General features: G+C 38.5%; 1 protein-coding gene across 3 annotated transcripts in view; it reads right to left on the minus strand.

The window, feature by feature from the left end:
* Nucleotides 1-24,914, minus strand: part of ELF1 (E74 like ETS transcription factor 1) — an 86,839-nt gene that overhangs the window by 59,219 nt on the left and 2,706 nt on the right. The window contains exon 1 of one of the 3 annotated variants that reach the window (XM_004577448.2): nucleotides 11,254-11,614. The exons of 1 other annotated variant lie outside the window; for it this stretch is intronic. The gene's annotated coding sequence lies outside the window, so the exon portion shown is untranslated. Of the gene's footprint in view, nucleotides 1-3,149; nucleotides 3,298-11,253; nucleotides 11,615-24,914 lie in introns of those variants that run through there. One more of the 3 variants, XM_058670678.1, reaches the window with a different exon arrangement.

A 24,914-nucleotide genomic window follows, 5' to 3' on the forward strand; every position in this document is an offset into this window, starting at 1 on the left:
AAGATTTCTCTGCACACCCCTCCCAAAAACGTTCACCTAAACTGTTGACGTTTGTCCTGTTAAAGTTATAGAGTTAGACTACCTGAAAAACAACCAGGTTCAGCAAAATCATGCTTCAATGCTATAAAATGCTAAATACTAACATTGAAATAGACAAGAGACAGCTGAATAGCAATCTATAGCCATTTTAAGGTATATAGAACATGGTTGAATATAAACCAAAATTGAAATGTCTATGAGGAAGTCACAGGTTTCGGTCGAGAACCTGCATTTCCCTAGTAACATATTGGTTAATCAATACTATGTCAATTAATGCCATAATGTTGTAAATGGTTGTAAATATTATGTTGGGTTTTTTACTTGATTGGGATGATACTCTGCTGGTTCTACCTTCAGACCAGAGATGGTCTCACCAAGAAGCCACTGAACTTACCAGGACAATAACATGCTGGACTTTATGATTGGTCAAAACCTCCAATGAAAGAATCTCAACTGAATTTCAACTATGGAAATGCAACAAGGTGGAGCAATCCACCGTGGAGGGGGGGGAGGGTTTCGGGAGGGGTGGGGGAATTTCAGTGCATTAAAAAAAATGTGTCACATAATGCAATGAAATTAAAAAATAAGTAAATTTAAAAAAAAGAAATACTCTATAGTCGTTTAATTAGTTAGCTGATTTCAGAATGGAGAAATACTGTGCATGTATATATTCCTCCAAACAAGTCATTACGAAATTTACCATACGCCAGTTAAATAATACATAATCTTGGCTGACAGCACGGCTCAACTGGCTAATCCTCCACCTTGTACTACTGGTATCCTGTATGGGTGCCAGAAGAAGCTCCTGGCTTCAGCTCAGCTCAGCTATGGCCACTGAGGCCATCTGGGGAGTGAGGCAGTGTATGGAAGATCTTTCTCTCTCTCTCTCTCTGCTTCTCTTTGTAAATCTGGTCTTCCAATAAAAATAAACACATATCTAAAAGAAATAACACATGATCCTTATCCATAACTAGTACATAATATGAAGAAGAAAAACTTAACAACAAAGCAATGAAAATAAATAAATTACCCAATTGATAAGGAAACAAAGGGATAAATATCTGTGAGAAATAAAATCAAAATAGAAGCAAACACACACATACAGGATGGGCTCTTTCTTTGGAGATAAGTAGCACCCCCTTTTCTCCAAGAGAGAAAGGGGGAAAGGGGTACTCTAAGTGGAACTAAGAGAGGTAATACTAAAAGTTTAAATCACTGAGAAGTAGCAGAACATTAAGTAAGTGAAAATGGATGTTTCCCAAGCAGGATATAGAGCCCACCATGAGAACAATTGCATTCTAGTGCCATCTCTATCATTTACTAATTGTATTTTCTTGGAAAAGTCAACTTCTGTGACCTTCCACATCATCTCTCATCTTAAGTTGTCCCTAAATATCATTTAGTTTGTTAACCATAAAATGCTTCAGAAGTTTGAGAGCTATACATAAAAATAAGTGCTCAGACACTGAAATTCCAAGATCAAAATATTAGTTTATCACTTCAAAGTGAATTTATGCCAAATACACAAATTTATGACCTGTAAAACTGTCACAAAAGTAAACATGTTTTGAATATGTAAACGTTTTCCTTCTGCTTTCTATTATCAAGCATCTAATTACCACTAGAAAATGCATAAAAGCCATACAATATTAAAACAAGCCTCCAAGATCCCTGGAATCAACAAATGAGAAAAGTTTAAGGAAACACAGTTTGTACTTAACTGGTCTCCTCCTTGATGAGAAATTAAAGTAGCAAATGTACATCTGTGTCTCTGTTCCTCTCATCGCGGTTTAACTGACAGGAAGCAGAGACTAAGATACAGCATACAAGTGTCAAGTATTTCCTGTCTTCTCTGCTATATCTTTATGTCTTGTTTTATATATAGCCCAATAGTTTATGTGAAAATATATCAAAGTATGTATCAGAAACACAATGTAGGAATGGTGGGGAGTGTTTATGAAAAGTCAATAAAACAGTATTTTGTGTTGAGATATGGATCACTTCCCTATATATCTAAACTTTGACTTGTTATTGTCATATCTATTCAACTCTCCACTCTATAGAAACCAAACAGAATTCTCAACAAATGTATCTTGCCTGCTTCAAACCATTTTAACAAACTTGCAATTAATTGTAACTAGTGCTCACTTCATATACTAAAATTAGAATAATTAACTAACTAAAATAGTGGTGCTCACTTCTCAGGATTACTGCCTGTCTCCCAACAAAATAATCTGTAAAAATGACTTCAATTCACCACTCACATACCTCATATTCTGTGTAACCTTGAGTAAATACAGCTACTTAGATTAACTTTTAGGTAAGCTCTAAATATAAGCTCTACAAATATAATTTCACTTGGTTTCAGTGTTATTCTCCAAGTCAGAACCCAAAATGATTCCTTATATTTTACTGCCCATAAACCCACTGGGGCTTCAGATCACCAGTCTTTCCTAAAACAGAACTTAATGCACACTTGACAGTCAATGTTGTGCTCCTAAAGTAACATCTCTTTTTTCTTTTTCTTTATTTGGTAGACAGAGAGACAAGCAGATCTTTCATTTGCTGGTTTACTTCCCCTACGGTCACGACGGCTAGGGCTGGGCCAAGCCAGAGCCAAGACCTAGGAGCTTCATGTGGGTCTCCCATGGGGATGCAGGGACCAAAACACTTGGGCTATCTTCTGCTCCAGGATCATAAGCGGGCAGCCAGGGCACAAACTGGCAACCATATGGGATGCTGGCATCACAGGCAACAGTTTTATTCACAGTGTTACACATGGTCTCTTAAGTATTTTCTCAATTGAGTATCTTCTTACAAAGAAAAACATTTTATTTATTTAATATTTTAATAAATGTAAGAATAACTCCACCTTCTATCTCCCCAAAAAGCAACTAAAACAGGATACAGCACAGGGTAGGGGGTGTCCTAGTCCTCCTCCCTTCTGCATCAGGTGCTGAAGGGTCCAGGGGCACCAGGGGCAAAAGCAGAGCAAAGGCAAAAGGCGAGAAGGGGGTTGGAGGGCTCTCAGAGTGGGCAGAGGAGTGGCTGGTCTCAGGAGGAGGCTGCAGAGCTCCTCTTTCCTTTCCCATCCTTGTCCCCAGACTCACCCTCCAGCTTTTCCTCCTTGTCTTTGCTTCTCATCCCACCATTCTCCCAACACCGCTGTGTGCTTTCTGACTTCCAGCAACAGCTCTTGTCTCCATCCACGTGGCTGTCCTTCCCGATCCTCGCATGTCAGTTACCCGTGCCACCAGGTCCTTCAAGAAATCTAACTGGTGCATCAAACAGGATGTGGTTCCGATCGTGGTGTTTTAGGACAGGGTTATCTGGCAGGCCCTCTCTCATAGTGACTCAAGGAAGAACTCAAGCACCCAGACGATGGCAGAAATGGTCCACTACCACCTGTCCTTCCTAATAGCCTCTCTATGTTCTTTTTCATCCTCACTAGCAGAAACCCCACATTGTACTTCTTGTTCCCCATCTCTCGGCCTCTCTTGTCCCACCTGGCCCAGCACCCCCATTTACAGCCCCAGGGTTCCTGTTCCCCACTGGCCTTCCACCAGCACATCATGATTCAAGAAAAATAACTGCACTTAGACCAAACAGGCTTCAAATAGAATTATCTCATTCATTTTGAGAATCTAAGAATTATTACTGTCTTCTTAGCATATCTCCAATGTATTTCTGCTCTTATTTATCAATGTACTAAATCAATTATCTCCAGTAACTAAGAGTATTATAATAAAAAACAAGGAGTATTTCTTGGGCCAGCCAATGGTCTGTTTTTTAAATTTGGAAAAAATAACCAACTGCAATTACATTTAGAGTTTCAAAACTGTATTATACAACTTTGGACAGGCACAAAGATCATATAGAGGATACTAATGCGTAAGGTCATATTAGTTCACCCTACCTTCAAGAGCTTCTAAATATGAAGCTGTGACAGAAAATTCCCAAGTTTTATTTTGAAAAACAAATGTTTTGAAATGACTGTAAAGCATTCAAAGACAATTTATATAATTAAAAAACTGAGTTTCCTATTTTTTAGTACCAAACATCAACTTACTTTTTGAGCAAGCATATTTCTATCCTTGAGTTCACTCTCTAAATGCCAGAAGTGGCCCACAGCTGGCCAGGAGTGGTAGGTTCTACCCAGATCTCCCACATGGGTGGCCCACAGGTGGCAAGGAGTGGTGGGTTCTATCCAAATCTCCCACATTGGTGGCAAGAAACTATTCCTAAAGTCAACACTGCTTTCTCAAGAAAGCCGCAGTCAGGAGCTGGAACTGAGAATCAGACTCTACTGCTCCAACATGGGAACACAAGTGTCTCAATTGCTAGGATACACACTCAATGCATAAGTTTCATCTTTTTTCTCCTAAACTTATCTTCTAATTTCATTTTCCACAAACCTTCTTAGCAGTGTAGAATACAAAACACAGAGTCCAAGAAAAAAGAAAAATGTAAAAACTTTAAGATTTATTTATTTTTATTGCAAAGTCAGATTTACAGAGAGAAGGAGAGATAAAGATTTTCCATCTACTGGTTCACTCCCCAAGTGGCCTCAACAGCCAGAGCTGAGCTGATCCGAAGCCAGGAGCCAGGAGCCAGGAGGTCTCCCATGCAGGTACAGAGTCCCAAGGCTTTGGGGCCGTCCTCTACTGCCTTCCCAGGGCACAAGCAGGGAGTTGGATGCCAAGTGGAGCTGCTGGGATACGAACCAGCACCCACATGGGATCCTGGCGCGTGCAAGGCAAGGATTTTAGCCACTAGAGTATTGCATAGGGCCTGTAAAAACTTTTTTCTAAGAAGTATTTGCTTCTGAGCAGCAGGACTGAGAGAAAGTGGGATGGGAGAAAAGCTGCTTTTTCATTTCAGACCTCTCAATTAGGGCTCTTTTTGTTAATTGTTTAAGATTTAATGTTATTTGAAAGGGAAGGTGACAAACAGAAAGACACAGAACTTCTATCTACTGATTCACACCCCAGATGCTCATAATAGCTGGGACTGATGTGAGCAAGACCCAACCCAACAGCCAGGGGCCAGGAATTCAAGTCTCCCATGCAGCTGACAGGAACCCAGGGTTTCAACCATCATCTGCTACCTGCCAGGTGTTAACAAAATGAAGCTATATCAAAAGCAGGGTAGATGGGGCCAGCCTCGTGGCACTGCATGCAAGCACACGCAAGCTAGTTCAACTCCTGGATGCTCCTCTTGATCTAGCTCCCTGCTAATGTGGCTGGGAAAAGAGATGAGGATGTCTCAAAAGTCCTTGAGTTCCTGTATTGATGGGTGACACCAGGATGGAGTCTCAAACTTGTGGCTTCAGCCTGGCTCAGGCCTGGCCATTTTGGGAGTGAACCAATGGGTAGATGATCTCTCCCTAAATCTGTAACTCTGCCTTTCAAATTAAAAAAATCTTAAATAAATAAGTAAATAAACAAGTAAAAAGCAGAACAGTCAGGACTTCTGATACAGGATGAGGAGATGTGGATATCCCAAGCAGCAGCTTAACTTGCTACATCACAGTGATGCTCTATTCCATCAGATTTTGAAGATTATATGTATATCACTTTGAAATTTTTTTTCATATAAAAATAATAAAACTACTTCTAATACAAACCATAAAAGGTATTCATCTTGTTTTTTTTGGTTTTCGATGTTAGCAATAAAAATGAGACGACAATATAAGAAGATAAAGAACAGCTGAAATTCTACTGTTCAACAGTAATTACTAAAAAAAGGAAGAGTACTAAATTTATATAAGAGAAGCCCAAGTTCTCTGGAGATTAAGAGGCATTTCTTGCACAGAAATTTACACAAAGATCAGCTGCCTATTTTTTCTCTTTCTACCAAAATAATGAATAGTTAACACAATGTATACTTTTCTAATATAGCTCTATTGCCTAGAACCATGAAGTATAGGCCAACAGCCATTTTTTGTAAGAGTAGACTGCTTATTTGATAAAAAAAAAAAAAAAACAACAATACAGCAACTTTCTACTAGCAGTTTTTCCATATTAACAAAAGATTTTTCCCCCATGCAGCTAAAAACTATCCAAACCATTTTAAATGATGTAATAATGTCGTTATTTTCTGTCATTCATATAAAATAGATTCGAAAGGAGTAAAATATTCTGACTCATTTTCAGGCATTTCATTTTCTGTTAATGGGATTCCTCTTCCCATCAAACAGCTAATTATTTCCCTTTAAACATGTGATAGTGCATGGCAAAGCTTACAAATGTTCAATCAGTGATAAGGTTTAATTTTCAAACAACCTCAAAAATCATATCCAAGCATCACATTGTTAAAACATTTATTTCATCTAGACTCAAACAACAATAAACCACAATGTATTTCTTGTCAGAGAATGGTATTTAAATGCTGTCATTTTACATCAGTAAAGGGATGATGGTTTTCCTAGGACTCCAAGGCTACGGAACACAGAATCCTTAAGCACCAACCGAAATTTAAAAATTAACACCTTAACGGCCCAGCACAGAAGCATAGTGGTTAAACTCCTCGTCTTATTTGTGCCAGGCCCCCATATGGGTGTTAGTTCATATCCTAGATGCTCCACTTCCCATCCATCTCCCTGCTTGTGCCCTGGGAAGGCAGTAGAGGACGGCCCAAAAGTCTTGGACCCTGTTCCCATGCAGATTCCTGGCTTCGGATAAGCTCAGCTCTGGATGTTTAGACCACCTGGTGGGTGAACTTGTGGATAGAAGATCTTTCTCTCTTGTCTCTCCTCCTCTCTGTACATCTGCCTTTCCAATAAAAATAAATATTTTTTTAAAAAAACTAACACTGGAAGAATTCAAAGAGGTGGAGTAATTATACTAAAACAAAAGTTTTAAATTATGTATCATGGTCAATATGACAGTGGCCTGGTTATAGCAAGAGTGACGAAGTCAAGAAAAGATGAAGAGTTAGATAATTGAAAGGCATATAGCACAGCAAAAAAAATATATAAATAAAAACAAGGAAAATAACTGGGATACGAAAAGGAAGCAAAATAGGTTCTAATTTTGATAATAAAGTATACTACTCAAATTCCTTCCTTACTAAACACTGTAGATTTCAAAACATTATTGCTTAAAATTCAAATATTAAAATGCCAAACAACTAATTAATCACTCTTCATAGTCTTAAACTTGGACATTCTTTCTAAGAGTGTGGCTTAAGGCATGTGCATGACAGTAAGCTGGGGTACTTAGTAAAAATGCTCACTGCTAAAACCAAACTCTAATGAACCCAAAATCTCTGGCTTGATTCCAGGTGATTGTTACACTAAACTATGACAATCACTGCATAAAAGGTATTTCAGGTAGTTGTTATGTGTTTTTTGTTTGGTTGGTTTGGGTTTTTGTTGTTGCTCTTCTCCTTTTTTCTTTCAGTGGTTTCAATGTGCAGTTATCTGACTCAGGTTCAACTGAGGAACACATGGCATCCCTAACCTGAGCAGGACCCAGCCAAGAGGATTTGTTATATAAGAGAGAAAAACAGTATAGCTAAGGCTTTAATGCAGCAAATAATACCTACTTGCTCCTATGTGTTTGGCACTAAATCAAAGGTCAAAAAAGACAGATATAGAAGGGTCCGGCGCCGTGGCCTAGCGGCTAAAGTCCTTACCTTGAACGCGCCAGGATCCCATATGGGTGCTGGTTGTAATCCCGGCAGCTCCAATTCCCATCCAGCTCCCTGCTTGTGGCCTGGGAAAGCAGTCGAGGACGGCCCAATGCCTTGGGACCCTGCACCCACATGGGAGATCTGGAAGAGGTTGCTGGTTCCCGGCTTGTAATAAAAAAATTAATAAATCTTAAAAAAAACCCAAAAAGACAGATATAGAAAAAAAAAGTTTGTTATCAAAGTACTTGCATTGCTTTTATTGGTGAAGACATGCTTTTTTTTTAAGATTTATTTATTTTATTTGAAAGGCAGATGTACAGAGAGGAGGAGAGACAGAGAGGAAGATCTTCCATCCGATGATTCACTCCCCAAGTGGCCACAACGGCCAGTGCTGCGCCAATCCAAAGCCAGGAGCCAGGAACATCTTTCTGGATAACATGTGGGTGCAGGATCCCAATGCATTGGGCCGTCCTTGACTGCTTTCCAAGGCCACAGCAGGGAGCTGGATGGGAAGTGGAGCTGCTGGGATTAGAACCGGCGCCCACATGGGATCCCGGGGCGTTCAAGGCGAGGGCCTTAACCATTATGCTATCACGCCGGACCAAGACATGCTTCTTAATCTAAGTAAATGCTGTTCTTCAATACTCACAATTTCTACCAGACAAACTTTCCTAGCTTCTTGAAGTTTCAATTCTCCTTTCCTGTAGGCAGTCTGACACTGAATTCATCTAGTGAGTGAGATACTCACGATCTCAAGTCCTGTTTTCCCAACCAAGATTTAAGTGTATGAAGACAGAGCTCACATCACTAACCTTTGTGCTGTCTGTTGCTGAGGATGGTGATGTCCAAACTGTGGAGGGTCTAATAATGAACTGTGTTACCCTCTCAAAAATTCAGGAGACTCAGCCATTAACAACAAAGTGATTTGTAAAATCACGATTTCAGATTCAGAAGTATTTATAAAGAAAATTTCTAACCACCTCAGTAAAATACATCAAAAAGCTAACAAGCAAAGACTTTGTATTCCCCATTAAATTCCAAAAAATACTTACAGAAAGTTCTTACAGGATGAGGAATAAAGGCATGACAAAGACAAATGGAATGAAATTACTAACTATGTGAAAATTCAATTTAAGTTAACATGAAAGAGCTTAGAGACCTCTTGATCTCTAAAACTCATATGCAAAGTATCACGCACAAACATTCAAGTAGAATAAAGTACCATACTAACTACTATTTGTCCTTCTAAAACAATATAAGGTAAAGTTGAAACCTGTCTTTGTATCTAGGAATTCAAATTCAATTCTCATCTCCTTGTTTGAGTCCAGGAGTATCTTAAATAAGCACTATCATAAATAAATCTTCAGCTATCAAAAATTCTGATAAAAGCTACTACAGATTAAATAAATTCATCATTTTCTAATGAAGAAGGAAATAATATGGAACTCATTTTCAAAATTATTGCTTAGTCATTTGTTTGGATCTTCTAACCTAATCAGGTGTGGAGAACTATCTTTCAGCCAAGAGCCATTTGGACATGTGTGGCATCAATGTCGGGCCACACCAAATTATCCATTTAAAACGATTTTTGAGTTCCATCATACCAGATGATTTTGTGGACCCTTACATGATCTATGGGCTGGTTTTCCCTCAATCTTAAGCTAAATTATCACAAAACAACTTCATTAGGTTTTATTTACTCTTAAGAAAGTATAGACCTTTTAAACAAAGTATCACTTGTCTGTGTACTAGTAAGAAGTAGCTCCAGGCTGGAAACCACACTACCAGGCACCTCATGATCTGGAGCAAGTCACAGGACCTCTTCTGGCTGTTGTGTCCTCACATCCATAAAAGTGAGGCAGGAGGAAAGGCTTCGTTCTTTTTCAGAACTTTATGTTTACTTCTAATGACAGTTAATTCACATTCAATCTTAGGAAAAGAGTGGGGAGAGGACTACTTCATAAAGTCTTTCTAGCATTGTGTTACTTCCCTCTTTTCTTCCCTTCATTCTTCTATTTAAACCTCATCTCACTCATGACCAAATATTTAAAAATATATATACTTATATGTATACTTACATAATACAAATAATATAAATACTTATATAAGCATTTAAATTACACCAACTTTCTAATTGTATAAACAAAGTTACTCAACTTCTCTTTAGGAAACAAAATCTTATTTGCATGCCTCTTGAATTTTCTCCTATGATCAGTGGCCTTTAAAAACTAAAAAGGAAAAACAAGTTTCCTAAGATTTGTCACAGACTGCACTAGCGGTAAATACAGCCTTTGCTTACTCAAAGACTGACTAAACCAGCAACATGCAAACAAATAGGATAGCAAATGGCTCGGAGCAGAACTGGTAAAATGTCCGCTGTGCCTTTCTTGTGAGACCTCAGAACTGAGATGCTACTATAAACAATCCTTTCAAAAAGGAAATAATAACTATCTTTCCAGTCATTAGATAAGATTTCAACCACTTAAGAAGTTAGTAAGAGAGAACTGTTAAAGAACCAAATTGCATTTGTGGTCAACAACTAACTTGACAAATTTTATCTCCAAAAAATTCATTTAGTCCTTGAATATCTAAATGTTATTTCCATTCATATTTTAGTTTCATAAATGCTTCAGAAATTACTATGGCACTCAACTTGATACCTGGCATTTCGAGGCACAACAGAATGTACACTTGCCGGCCAAAATCTTACAATTTCAATGACAATGAATACTTCAGGAGAGGACTCAGCAATCTTTTCATTTACAAAGCTTTAAGCTTTTAAATTTAAAATAAGCAAATTTTAAGAACAGTGCTATATAGATGGAAGGCCATGAGATGGACTCATACCTTTTTTACACACAAAATTGAAGGGCATGCTTCCATACAGACAGCTTGGCTTCTCAGGCTATTACTCAGAACAAGTTTCCAGCATGAATTTAAAAGCTTCGGGTTTTTTTTTCTATCAATAAATGAATCATTCTAGTCTTTCTTTCTCTTTAATGCTGACTTTGACTTGTTATCTAAGTGACCACTTTCCTTAAAATTTAATTTGCAGAATGAAATAACTTATTATACTTTCATTAACTTACAAAAGAGAAAAAGAGATAGAATGGTCCATGAACACTACTTACACTTGCTTAAGTCGTCCCAAAACTTTAATCAAGCTAAAATAACAAAGCCATTGTTCCTGAATGGTTTGTAATGTTATTATACCAGAGAAATAATTATAACATCCACAAATACAACTCAGTTTTAAAAATGAAAATTAGGCTTCTGGCTTGCTCTGTGGTATTAAAAAAAGAAAAAGCCTCTTTACTCTGAAATCACTCAGGAAAAAGTAAACTAATCACCAAAAAAAAGGTTCAAAAAAGTTTCACCAAGAAGATCCAAAACTTTCCAGAATTTGAATGCCTTGTTTCCCCCAGCAGTCAAACACCGTCAGGCATGTGACTGACAACACACATTTTATCAGAGTCAAAGAACACATTCAGCCATGTTCTTTCCACAGGTAAGAACCATTCTCCCTTCATCCGTTCAAGAAACAGCCAGAAGCAAACACACAAAATCATAGCAAGTTACCTTCAAACATTCTTTCTCATTTAGATACAGTCCTTTGGGCTGGAATTTAAAAGCAATCCGGCAAGTTTTAAGCTGTTAAAATGGCTCCTGTAGATTGGGGAAGTGGTGTCTGTGCTTCGGCTTATGAGTCATACATGAAACTAAGTGTATCTAAGGGAGGCACGCCCATGTTGCTGTGGACCCAATTATTCTGCTAGGTCACACATGCAAATCCACAGGTAAAAAAAGAGGGAAATGAGTAGGAAAAGAGGGAGGTACAGCCAAGGAACAAGATCTACCATGATTACACTCATGTTAATTGCCATAATTTAAATATAACAGTAAAGCAGAACAACAATCTACATGGAAGCAACATTAAACAGCATGTTGTTTTAAAGAATAAAACCTTAATTTTTAAAAAGTTACCTTACTGTACCAAGTAAATAAAATTATGAAAGGAAAAAAAATAAAGTATGAAAGGGGAGAAGAAACAGCAAACTCTGTGGAGCTTAATGTAACAATGGACTGGTGAATCTAATCTAGCTACTCATTAACCCTTATATGAAAGGAATATATTGCTATGCAATCTGAAAAAGCTAACAAAGTGCATACTACCTGTGGATATATAAATTAACAAAACAGAGAAAAATCCACTTGAAAATCCAAAATCCAGTGAAAAATAAGTGTGAATTAATCTAGTTTACAAAGTTTTTCAGAAGACAGACACTAAGTATCAGAAAAACCAACATAACACAATGGTTCTGCAAGGTTGATAAAACCCTATTTTCAAAAAATGTCAATGGAATCACACTTCACCTTTCTACTGCTTCAAATGATTGTCAGTTTTACCTTTTGAAAAAAAAAAATTCCCTCATGTATTGCAGACCTCCGAAGTGCACTGATAACAGCGCCTACACTGTACACAACCAGTCAAAAGGGTCAATGTGACAGTGAAGCCCGCTCTCCAAATCTTCACCCGTTTGAAAAGGTGCCCAAGCCACTGAAACCTGACTGTAACTACTTCCCTGGCCACAGAGTGCATACTTGCTTACTCAATATTCTCTAAAAGCCTCAACGTATTAGAATCTCTCACACATCAGAAAATGAACTACAACATGATAGACTTACCCTAACAGTAGTCAAAAAGTAAATAGAATTTAGCAAGGTTTTTCCCTGTGAATTACCTTGGAGTTAATTATTCTCCTTTACCAGAGCACAGATGAGGGCACAAACTGTCACTGGCTCAGAAACTTTACAAACTGCTACAAAACCTAATAGTTATAACTGACTCTCTGCCCAGTAAGTACCTATTTATAATTTCCATTGAACATTGGTTGTTTTCTTACTGAAATTTCTCTATGGCTTACTGAGTTATTAATAAAAATTATACTGAAAGGGAAAATGTACCAATTTTTTCATTATCACATGCCATATTTAGCTGATGTTACCTATTTAGTCTGAACCCAAACACAAAGAAACAAAGTCCTTTACACCCCTGCTCACTGGAAAGCCCCCAAGTTGTTTCTCACAACTGAAATCTATTTTGGACAATATCCACGTAGGCCTAATCTTTTTTTTAACCTAATCAGAACTTACACAGGGTGAGAGGGTGATAGGAAAAGGAGGTCAGAATAAACAAATGACAAAGTTGATATATGTACTTAAAGAGTATCGGGGAAGGGGGCCATGAGAGGATTCAGCCTGGCAGTTGAGGTGCTGTTTGGGAAGCGTGCCAGGCATATTGTAATACCTAGGCTGTGTTTTGGCTCTACTTCTGATTCAGCCTCTTGTTAATGCTCACCTGAGAATCAGAGGCAGCAAGGAATGGCTCCGGCCCTTGGGTCCCTGTCACCTACATGGGAGACCTTTGAGTTTCAGGCTCTTACCCTTAGCCTCTCTCAGCCTGGGATGTTTGGGAGTATTTTGAGACAGCAGGCAGAAGATCCTTCTCCCTCTCTTTATGTACGTCAAATAAAAAAATTCTTTTTTCAAATATTTAGATGTGAAGACATTTCAGAAAATCAGTAAGATGGGAATATTCTGTAAGTATAACACCATAATCTCAAGGTTAGCAATAGCATGAAAGAGGTCTTCAGAAAGACAAAATGAATATTATCTTATATATGAAGTACGCATACTTCTGCCACTAAGAAAGAAATGCATTTATATAGATCACCTTGCTGTTTGATAACACATACTTGGAATATAATTTTTAAAACATACTTTGGGTCACCAATAGGTAGACGTAAAATAAATGGGAAAATATCTGCCCCTCTCCAGCAGAAACAACTTATCTTAAGTGTTCCTTAAGGAGATGATTCCTGAGTTGCCATTTCCATTACCATGTCACCTGCAGTTAAATGTACCCTCATTTTATGTATTATCCAAGAAATCAATCTCCACATACTGGAGCAGCGAAGAACAGAAGGGGGATAAGTAATTCAGTATAGGTTCTAGAGTCAACCTATTCCCAATTCCACCTCTACTATTTATTAGCTGTATAATCCTGGGTGCTCATTTAATAATTATGTGAGATAACTTTGTTAAACATAATTTAGGCTAACTGGGGCCAACAATGTTACATAGTGTATAAAGCTGGCCCCCTTGACACTGAAATCCCATATGGATGCTGGTGGGAGTCCCAGCTGTTCCACTTCTGATCCAGCTACCTGCTACTGCCTCTGGGAAAGCAGGAGAGATGATCTAAGTTCTTGGAGCCCAGCACCTAGACTTGGCTCTAGGATTCACCCTGGCCTAACCCTAGCAGCTGCAGTCATTTGAGGGAATCAGCAGATGGAATATCTCTCTTTCCTTGTCTCTCCTTGTTTCTCTGTTAGTTCTGCCTTTCAAATAAATAAATACATCTTTTTTTTAAGATTTATTTTTATTGCAAAGTCAGATATAGAGAGGAGAAGAGATAGAAAGGAAGATATTCCATCTGATGATTCACTCCCCAAGTGGCTGCAACGGCCGGAGCTCAGCCAATGCGAAGCCAGGAGCAGCCTCTTCCGCATCTCCCACACAGGGGCAGGGCCCCAAGCTTTGGGCCACCCTCAACTACTTTCCCAGGCCACAAGCAGGGAGCTAGATGGGAGGTGAGGACGCCAGGATTAAAACTGGCGTGTTCAAGGCAAGGACCTTAGTTTCTAGGCTAACCACGCTGGGCCCTAAATACATCATTTTTAAAAAATTAGACTAAGGCCCAGCTAATTGTAGGATTACCACCGTAGAATCCAGAACAAAAGCATACGTCTAAAAAAGTTTTCTATACAAATATTCACAGTAGGATCTTCTAAATAAACACCAAACATTAGAAACCCAAATGTCCTCTAATTGATGAATAAATAGACGCATCCTGGTGTATCCACTTAGTGGAATGATACTCAGCAATAAAACATCTATCTGAACTTCCAACAAATGAGGAAAATATTAAAAGTTCATGGAAAATGGAACAAAAAAGCAGAAGTTTGTGATGGTTACATTCCTTACCAAAATGCCCAATTCTATACTAAGCTCTGGTTCCTGACTCCAGCTTCTGGCAAATAGACAGACCCTGGGAAGCAGTGGTAAGGCTCAGGTGGCTGTGACTCGGGCTGAGTTCCTGCCTCAGGATTTCAGTCTACTACCCAGCCCAGGAATTTACAGACACTAGGTGATATCAGGGTGGGGGTGGAAGAGAACCCTGGTTCTCTTAAATGTCTTTTTAAATTTCAGTTAAGTTCATTTTGATGCAAGAATATATATATATATATATATATATATATATATATATATATATGCTGGATCTTCAAAAAGTTCATAGAGGAGACAGCTTTACAATGTAGCTGACTAAGCTGTCACACATAAGTCATCCCTTTTCAGAGTACAAGTTTCATTCCTGGCTGCTTTGCTTCCAACCCAGCTTCCTGCTGGTGTACCCAGGAAGGCACTAAAAAATGGAAGGTGGCTGCTGACTTCAGCCTGGTTAAGTCCAGGCCTTTGTAGTCAGTTGAGGATTGAACTATTGTATGGAAGAGTTCTCTCCCAGCTCACCCTGCCTCCCAACCTGTCACTCTGTCTTACAAGTAAATAAATAAAATCTCTGTAAAAAGTTGATAAAAAAGTGTATTATATGTAAAAAATCCCTCCTATACATGGGTTTCATAGTGGGTTTTTTGCTGTTTGATTGTTTTTGTACCAAAATAAATTTATCTTTAAGGTTCATTTCCCAAAATCCAAGTGCCACAACAGTCAGGGCTAGGCCACGCTGAAATGAGAAGTCTGGAACTCCATCTGAGTCTCATAAGTCATGGCTGGAGCCCAAACACTAGGACCATCAATCACTGCTTCCAAGAATGTACTAGTTGAGACACTGGGTTAGAAGCAGAAGTACATCTCAAATCACATGTGGAAATGGGATCTTACGGTCAAAAGAGGTGGTTTAAGCCACTGTATTTCAATGCCTGCCCCTAAACTTACCTTTCAATGCCTTTCCCTTGGAACTTCTAAAATAATTAGTGTACCTTAATTTATTTGAGAGGCAGAGAAAGACTCTGGATTCACTGCTACGCCTCCCAGATGCCCACAGCAGTTGCACAGAGTGAGCTAGATGGAACTCTGCGTCTCCCACATGGATGGGTCTACCTTATATTGAACAGGAGTCTCCCAAGAAGTGTCTTCACAGGCCCAGCACTCTAGCCTTGTGGCTACAGTCCTTGCCTTGCATGCCCAGGATCCCATATGGGCTCCGGTTCGTGTCCTGGCAACCCTACTTTCCAGCTCCCTGCTTGTGGCCTGGGGAAGCAGTTGAGGATGGCCCAAAGCCTTGGGACCCTGCACCTTTGTGGAACACCCAGAAGAGGCTTCTGGCTCCCGGCTCTGGATCAGCTCAGCTCCAGCCATTGAGGCTACTTGGGGAATGAATCAGGGGATAGAAGATCTTTGTCTTTCCTTCACTCTGTAAATCTGACTTGCCAACAAAAATAAATCAATCTTAAAAAAAAAGAAGTGTCTTCACTTGTGCACCACACACCCTTTGTACCCCTCCATTTTTCTTAAATTTGTTGGCGTATTTGCCTACGCTACAATATAAATGAATCAGAAAGCATTAGGTTGAATTAAATAAGCTAGACAGAATATATATACATGCACAGATGGCCCTCCATAACCACAAAGAATAATCATAAAAAAGTAGTCTATCATAAACATGTACAAACTTTTCCCTGGTTATTACTCCCCTCAAAACACATCATATTTTAGTCAGTACTGTGTTTGTATACAATTTACAGATTACTATATGAGGGGATGGTACTCAAATTATATGCAAATAGAAGTCATTTTATATAACAGACTTGAACACCTATAAACTTTGGTTCTCTACAGGAATCCTAGGACCCATTTGCAGATACTGAGGTGTGACTCTACCGCCTGAGTACATTTATATTATTTTCTGGGAAAGGCAAAACAAACGAGACAGAAAATCTATCAACAGTTTCGAACAGTTGGGGATGAGAACATACAAACTAGGACAGAGAACAAGGAACTGTTTAAGATAAGGGAAATGTTCTGTATCTGGAATGTGGTTCTGGTTGTATGACAGACACATGTTATGATTCACAGAATTTTATAATAATTTATTTAACAAATTATACTGTAATAAACCTAATTTAAAGATTTATTTCACGTATATGAACTGCTTAAAATAATACTAGACATCTATTAAACACCTAACATGAGCTATTAATAATATGGTTCATAAATGCAACCTCTATAAAAGGCACTTAATTGGGTCCAGTGCAATAGCCTAGTGGCTAAAATCCTCGCTTTGCATGCACCAGGATCTCACACAGGTGCCAATTTGTGTGCCAGCTGCTCCCCTTCCCATCCAGTTCCCTTCCTGTGGCCTGGGAAAAAGTATAGGATGACCCAAATCCTTGGGACCCTGCACCCATATGGGAGACCAGGAGAAGGCTCTGGCTCCTGGCTCCAGCTCAGATCAGCTCCAATACTTGTTACCACTGGGAGCTAAGAACCAGTAGACGGAGGATCAGTCTTTCTGTAAATCTGACTTTACAATAAAAATAAATAAAATCTTCAAAAAAAAAAGTAACACTTCTTTAAAAAAAAAAAGATTTATTTGTAGTAAAAAAAAATGTACTTATTGATGATAAGCCTGAGTGCATCAAGTTTCGGATGCTCAACAGTTATCAAATGGCCTTGGAATTGAATACACAGTTCTGAGGCCCAAGGTTAAGGCGTAAGCTAGGGACATGAAATTTGAGAGTTAACATACATATGACATTAACATGTAGATGACACTAAAACTATGGATGTAAAAGGTAAACAATGACAAAGGTGAGGATACCCCAACATTCAGAAGTAGGAGAGACGAGGAAGGGGCACTCAGAAACATGGCGGTAAAACAAGGCACTTGTGGTGTTTCCCTGAAACTGCAGTAAGAGTTCCCATGAGGGAAAAAGCAACTCTGCTGATGACAGATCAACAATGATGAGGTCTAAGGGAAAAAATGACAGTTAAATTTAGCAACTTTGACATCATTTGAGTTTTTATGGTGTGGTATAATACAAAAGAGGAAAAAAAAAGCCTGTGTAGAAAAAGTTTGAAGAATGAGGGGTGAGAAACTAGGGCTATAAACCCTGTTTGTTTGGAGAGGGGTCAAGAGAAAGTTTTCTGACTTGGGAGTTTCTTTTCTGGGAGGGGGTTGGAGAAAAAGAGGACTTGTTCAAAAAAAACTACCTTTCTATTGCCAGAACATTCCATTCTGTGTTGCAACAATTCTGTACAAGTTTGTGTCCATCCTAGTAAACTGGTAACTTACTTGAGGACAGGGTCTACCTCATGCAGCTGCTGCAATCAACTAGTAACACTGGACTATTTCAGGCCTATCTAGGATTTCAGTTACCGTTCTGTAAAGCACTGTGATATCCATTCTTTAAGGAAAGAGGAACCAAATACAGCCAGAAGAGTAGGGAATTTTAGATTATGTCAAAAAACAAAAACTTTTTTAACTTCTCTTATTGAATGAAACTAACATTAGCAACTAGCCAAGTAGCCCAACCTTAATGAGTACAGGCTTTGGAATCGCTGACCCAGATCTGAGCCTCAATTCAAGCAATAACTAATTGTACAAAACAGGACTACTTCAACTCAAAGCCTCTGTTTTCACTTTTGTGGAGAGGACAATGATAATCCTTACTTCATAAAGTAATTCATTATATTGCTCATTATAGTGCCAAATCAAATAATGTGTTCTCAAATGTTTAATCAAAAAGAGGGATAAACTATAGAACATACATCCTACATCCATACTGAGCAGTAAAATAGAACAAAGCATGGCTAATACAACTTGGATGAACAGCACAAGCATTATGAGTGAACCACGCCTCTGCCAAAAGGTTAAAAATAATTCAATTTTTACATTTCTTTTAATATTTATTTATTTTTACTGGAAAGGCAGATTTACAAAGAGAAGGAGAAGACAGAAAGATCTTCCATCTGCTGCTTCACTTCCCATATGGCCTTAACAGGCAGAACTGAACTGATCTAAAGTCAGGAGCCAGAAGCTTCTTTCAAGTCTCCCCAGGATTCAGGGTCCCAAGTACTTGGAACATCTTCTGCTGCAGAGAGCTGGATGGGAAGAGGAACGTCCAGGCCAGCTTCTGCTGCCTTTCCAGTGACAATGACAGGGAGCTGGATAGAAAGCAGATGATCCAAGTGCTCAGAAACAGGGAGCAAGCACAACAGGTGGCAGCTTAACTTGCTGCACCACAATGCTGGAACTGAGAATAATGTATTTTTAAAAGAACTCCTCACACATATTCCTCCATTATTCCAACTAAAATGAACAAAAACAAACACCCCTTACTGGCTTACCAGTACCCACAGAATAAATTCCAATACACAATAACTACCCATTCTTACTGTGGTCCGTCAAATTAGAGCCTCATCTTTGGGTATTTCATCTGATAAGCTGTGCTCTACAATACAGCTTTGCTGAACTTCCAACCAGTTCACAGCATGTTACGCTATTTCACTCCACCTCTTCTGGCCTTCCGCACCCAGTGAATCTCATGCCAGCCTTTCACTCCTCAGTGTTTTATTAAAAGGAAGAACTAATCATGTTCTTCTCGGTGCTTGCACAGGGTTTTGTAAATTATCTAACAGATGCATGACTCACACTGTTGGTTCATAAATACATATATGCACTGCTTCAATGAGTGATTGCACATTGAAACCTAAAGTGAAGAGATTTCCTTCAAGAACTCTCCTTGCCTACTTTTCTGAGCTAAAGGGAAGAACATTTTATTTCATTTCATGTGCTTCCATGTCTCATTGGTTATTTCAGATAGCATTGCTGAGTCACAATAGTTATTTAATAAATATCTGCTGAATGAAACATTTGGAAGCTGAATTAAGTATCGGCTCAAAGATAAATCTTTCACTGTTGTTGTTTTCCACACAATCCAAACTATCCTCACATCATTTCTATATAGGTCCAAATGACACAAAAAGCCAATGCCCGTCACAAGTTCTCTGACTTAGTCCAAATCTATGAACAAGTAGGGCTGGACCTGGTAGCCCTGTTTGGTGATCAAGAGAAAAGCTGCATGTAACAAGAAGTTTCTGGATTTGATCCAGTGTTTACATCTTGATATTCCACTATGCTACTAGATTGGAAGTAACACTTCAAAATTACAAAGAGATACTGACAGAGAGGGGGAGAACAAAAACAGGAGAGAAAACCCAGCAAACATTTTCAATAGTTTAGCACTGATTATCCCAAAGTAGCATTTACTGTTAAATTTTTATTTTCTATCCTTTTCAGGTCTATACTTACACAGCATCTTTTCCTAGTTAGGAAGCAGCTGACAAAAGTTCCCATGAAAAGGAGTATTTAAATAAGATACTCAGTTTATAGGCTTTATTAATTCATCTCCCAGCGCCATGTGGATGAGCATCAATGCCATCTTGGAGCTCCTGCTTTACTGCCCTGAAAACTGACCTGTTCTGGTGCTCTCCACTCCAAGTCAAACCTCTGTCCAATGCTTTTAATTAACAACCACTTTAGAGAATTTTTTTTTTTTAAGTAACAAGTGATTGTATTATAAGACTGTGCCACTTACTGATCATTCAAGTTTTTAAAAACCACAAGCACAAGACTAAGATAAAGCCGTCAGACCCTCAGGAGCCTTGCAGGAGGACAAAGAGATGCCAGAGTTGCATGCCGTCATCTTGTACAAGGCAAAAGAAACTGGTTGAGAAGACTAATGTTCAAGAAAGTCAGGTTAATTTTAAAACCATTTGATAGTAATGGCTCTTATACTTTAGTGTGCAACTCACACATACCATGTAACCACTGCCATATACCTATTCCCAATGAATCTTCACTGTTATTATTCTTTGAAATTATCTTTGGGACTGGTTATGCTTACTTACTGTAGCTTTTTTTTATCCCGCAGCATAAACCCTAAAGGTCATGTGCAGTCTCCCTGCTCTAGTCTCAGCCTGCAGAGATTGGTATAGCAAGCCACTGCCTGCAATGTTGACATCCCATATGGGCATTGGTTCAAGTCCCAGATGCTCCAGTCTGTCTCAGTTCTCTGCTAATGCACCTGGGAAAGCAGTAAAGGATGACCAAGGGCCCGGGGCGATAGTCTAATAACTAAAGTTCTTGCCTTGCATGCACCAGGATCCCATACGGGTGCCAGTTCATATCCTGGCTGCTTCACCTCCCTTCCAGCTTCCTTCTTCTGGCCTGGGAAAGCAGACAAGGACAGCCCAAAGCCTTTGGACTCTGTACCCACATGGGAGATCAGGAAAAAGCTCCTGGCTTTGGATCGGCTTAGCTCCAGTCATTGTGACCACTTGGGGAGTGAACCAATTGATAGACATTTCTGTCTCTCCCTCTCTCTGATAATCTGACTTTCCAATAAAAATAAGTCTTAAAAAAATTACCAAATCTTTTGATGCTTAGGATCCTGCACCCATGTGGGTAACCTGGAAGAAACTCCTGGCTCCAGGGTTTGGCCTAGCCTAACCCCAACTGCTGTGATAATTTGGAGAGTAAACCACCGGATGAAAGAATTGTCTATTTCTCCCTCCAACTTTAGCTTTTCAGACAAAGACAATATATCTTAAAAAAAAAAAAAAAAAAAAAAAAAAAAGAGTAAACTGGGCTTGCTTCAGGGAAACCAACGGTTTCTTTGTATCTTTGGTGTGTCTACAGGGTGGCAGACCCTCGTACAGCCTGCCCAATGGCAGCACAAAGCAGAGGAACACAGAATCAACCTCTCCATGGCCAAAACACTTTCAGCTCAATTATGGACACCACCCCATAGTCAAGGTTGAAATTATTAGATCGGTGACAACTGAGGCCCATCTTCATTTTGAAATTGTTTTCATCAACCTGTAACTGAATCCACTCCTTCACTATAATTAAATGGAACTGTGAAAAGATGTCAGGTACATTCTTAGGAGGCATTCCAGGATGGAGCAGGAGGTCCCGACTTCCCAGCTGTTGGGGTAGTATTATCTGGATCAAACATTTAAAGTTTCTTACTGTGTTTATACCACAGTATAGAAAAGTTCAGAGAGATGACTGACATATTTAAAGTCATTAACATTATATTCGGCAATTATTTCATTACCAAAATGTGAGGTCTCTCAGGTGAATAGTTGTCCTCTTCAGCTATCATGTTCTTAAAGAACGCACAACTGGTGCTTTAAACCACTTCTGCTTTATTGGTGACACAAATTTTATGCACTGTACAGCAACTCCCTACCCCCCACCCTGCACTGACACCTTAGAAAATACAAGTATGTACTCCATTTATGACATTATAGGCCATAAACAGTTCATTTGCTGGGAAAGTTTTATTTATTTATTTTTTTAGAAGCCAAGGCCAAATGATCTCCTGAGTTGCAGAAAGCAAGTAAGTATTTCACAATCATTTTAATTCAGACTACTTTATCATCCTTTAATCTCTGAGCAGGCTATCCTATAAATAGGTAACACATAGCATATCCCAAACTCAGTTACATAAATACAATTCACACAATTCATTAAAGCATGGAGAATTTTTAACAACTACAAGTAATTCTACAAAGAGAGAGAGAATAAAAATCCATATTCAGTTATCCAAAAAAGAGGGAACTTTAACTCTCACTTATACACTTATAACAGGTTGAAACACACTTATAACAGGTTGAAACAACCAATATAAGGGGAAAAAGAGCATCCACAATTGGTCCTACACACTAAAATTATATGTCAGGACGAAATTAAGTGTACCGCCTGAAAAGAATTCCTGAGTTCCTATGTGACATTTTTCAGCTATTGATTCTATGTTAGATTCTATTTAAAAACCTTAGAGAAAGTTCATAGCACAAACTAATTTCAAACTTTCTTTTTCATGAACACAACCACATAAGCCAACATGGAAGAATCATAGCCAGTTCTAAAATACTAAATTTGAGTGCTCGTTTTGGCAGCACATAGACTAAAATACTAAATTTGGAATTAGTAGAGCTTTTCTCTAATTCTGGTGGGTTTCACTTTAACATTCTACTGTCCACAGGGTGGCAGTCTCATAGTCTTAATTTTGTTCCTGGATTCAATGCACAATTTCAGTATTCAAAAAGTCATAGATGCACGCACATGCCTGTGAGAAGAAATTTAACATCTGACCAACCTAAAGAGAAAAAATTTCTGTCCCCTGCAAAAAACAAATCTATGTTTTTTATAATTTTGTTTTATTTCCATAGGTTTCCCAATTTTGTTTAACTTTACTAGTATTTTCTGACATCTTAAATTTTTATTTCAATAAATCTCTTGCATCTGACCTTTCCTTTCTATTTCTTTGCTATCACCCTATTTAGGAAGAGAATAAACACAAAGAGAGATGTTCGGAGGTCATTAGTGCACTTCAGAAGACAATCATGGTCAAAGTCTAACTAACACAGAGACAGTTCAAGTTGGGATAGGAATGGAAAAAGGTGAATGGATACCACCGATGGAATCTTTACCCTCCTTTCATCCATACTACACACCACCAGCAAATTAATGTCACTGAATAGTCATATTACCAGAAATCCCTTTACTTAGCTTAATCCAAAATTCAAGAACCTTGCTAAAATATTCTTGCCAGGGGGTTGCAAAATTCTTACAAATTTTGATTTTCATTCACTCATTTAATTAGCTTCTGATTGCTCACCAGGTGCTCAGAGCACTGCTGCAAACCTGGTGACACAGGTGGCGATAAGTCCCAAGTCCTTACTCCGAAGTCACAATCTCTTCAGAACAATTTGCTAGAAGTGAAGAGTAAAAGCCTCAAAGGCACTTCTAAGGCACAGGGCTCCCTTTAAGCATGAGTCATGGGAAAACACACTGGGCGGGGGAGGCAGCACACAGTGTGATGGTATCAGACCTGACCAACCCTACACTGACAGTGTCCTATGCTTGCAGCCCTATTTCCTATTCCTGGTCTACCAGTACCCTCAGCTCAGTCAGAAGTTATCAAGAACTAGAACTATTACTATAACCTCTGTTCTTGCTTGCTTTCTCCTAATACTGACCTCAAATCCCCTTTCCCAATCTCTACCAACAAAAGCCAAAACAACTTTCAAACCCTTCTCCAATGTTGTTTCCCAGAAGAGATCTTTCTCTACTTCTCTCACACAAAGAAACATGTGGATCTGGAAGATCTTCAAACACTAAAGAACACTGGTTTGGTTTCCTTTGTGTATTTACTACACTGTAAGACATAATAATTATCTACATATTTATCTAACTTGTTTTATCAGTTATTTACTGAGCACTTGCTACCTTCCTATAACTCTCCAGTAATTATAGTTCCATCATAAATTACATTTTTTAAAAATATGTAATATTCAAGATAAATGTAAAATCTAGAGTTAATATTCTACATGATTTTTATTGCTTCAATATTTAAGTTTTACCAATACAAAAACATCAGCATTTAACATGTATAATTCAATATTCTAAATTATTTACAGAGCTGTGAAACAATCATCATAACCTAATTTTAAGACACCGTGATCACCTGAAATCTATCTACATTAGCAGTTTGCTTCCTCACAAGGCCCCTCTTATCTGAGCCTATCACTAATCTACCTTTTTTATAGGTTTGCCAATTTTGGACATCTCACATAAATGTGGTCTTTCATGCTCAACTTCTTTCACTTGGAGTAATGTTCCTGAATTTCCTTCATATTGTAGTTTACTTCAGTACTATATTCCTTTTTATTGCTAAATAATAGTCCAAGATACAGATAAAACACATTTTTATTCAGTTGTGAACTGATGGAACCTTGGTTATTCTCACTCTTTGCCTATGAACAATGCTGTTACAAAGATTAATATGCAAGTCTTGGTGTAGGTCTATGTTTTCATTTCTCCTGGGTATATACCGAGTAGTGGAAATGTTGTTCATATGATAGCTGTCTCTATAACATTTGAAGAAACTTCCAAACTATTTTTCCAAAGCCACTGTTCCATTCAATATTTGCACTAGCCACACATGAGGGTTCCAACTTGTTTACCACTGTTTGAATACTTTAGCACAAGAACAATCCCATTACAGGTAGGAGTCAACAAAAAGTTCATGGGAAAAGCACAAAACTGTACAAAACCTCAAATTTTTTGTACCAAAATGAACTTCTCT

The sequence above is a fragment of the Ochotona princeps genome, chromosome 12 (genome assembly GCF_030435755.1).
Source record: "Ochotona princeps isolate mOchPri1 chromosome 12, mOchPri1.hap1, whole genome shotgun sequence".
NCBI lineage: Eukaryota > Metazoa > Chordata > Mammalia > Lagomorpha > Ochotonidae > Ochotona > Ochotona princeps.